Below are 428 nucleotides of genomic sequence, written 5' to 3'. Positions count from 1 at the left end.
TTTATTGATGGCCCCAAGACATCGCGAACAGTTCTAACATCTCGTCGTCTTAGTAGGGGCCATGACTAGCCGACGCCCAGAATGGAGAAGCCTCATCCTGGTTGGCACCAAACACATCGATATACTGTGTCGAAATGTGCAGAAACGAAGTCCAGATGCCGCATAGAGATCAAAACCCTCTGAACAACCTCCCGACTTTTAAGGAACGCGTGCCACATTTCTGATAGGCTGCAGATCGCCCACTAGACTTACCACGGATCTCGGAAGCCATCTGAACTGTGTGGAAACAAGTCAGCAAAAATTCAGAACAGCAGCCTTGGAAGAATAATGTGTGTGTGAGAGAGGGAGAGAGAGTGATTTTGTCTGGCGTTTGTGGCGTCTGTGTGCCGTGGGCGTGTGTGTGTGTTTGTGGTTGTCTCACCGAGTGC

This window comes from Cetorhinus maximus, unplaced genomic scaffold, assembly GCF_964194155.1.
Source record: "Cetorhinus maximus unplaced genomic scaffold, sCetMax3.hap1.1 HAP1_SCAFFOLD_544, whole genome shotgun sequence".
NCBI classification, from domain to species: domain Eukaryota; kingdom Metazoa; phylum Chordata; class Chondrichthyes; order Lamniformes; family Cetorhinidae; genus Cetorhinus; species Cetorhinus maximus.
The sequence above is the reverse complement of the archived record's forward strand: the minus strand, read 5'-3'. Positions refer to the sequence as shown.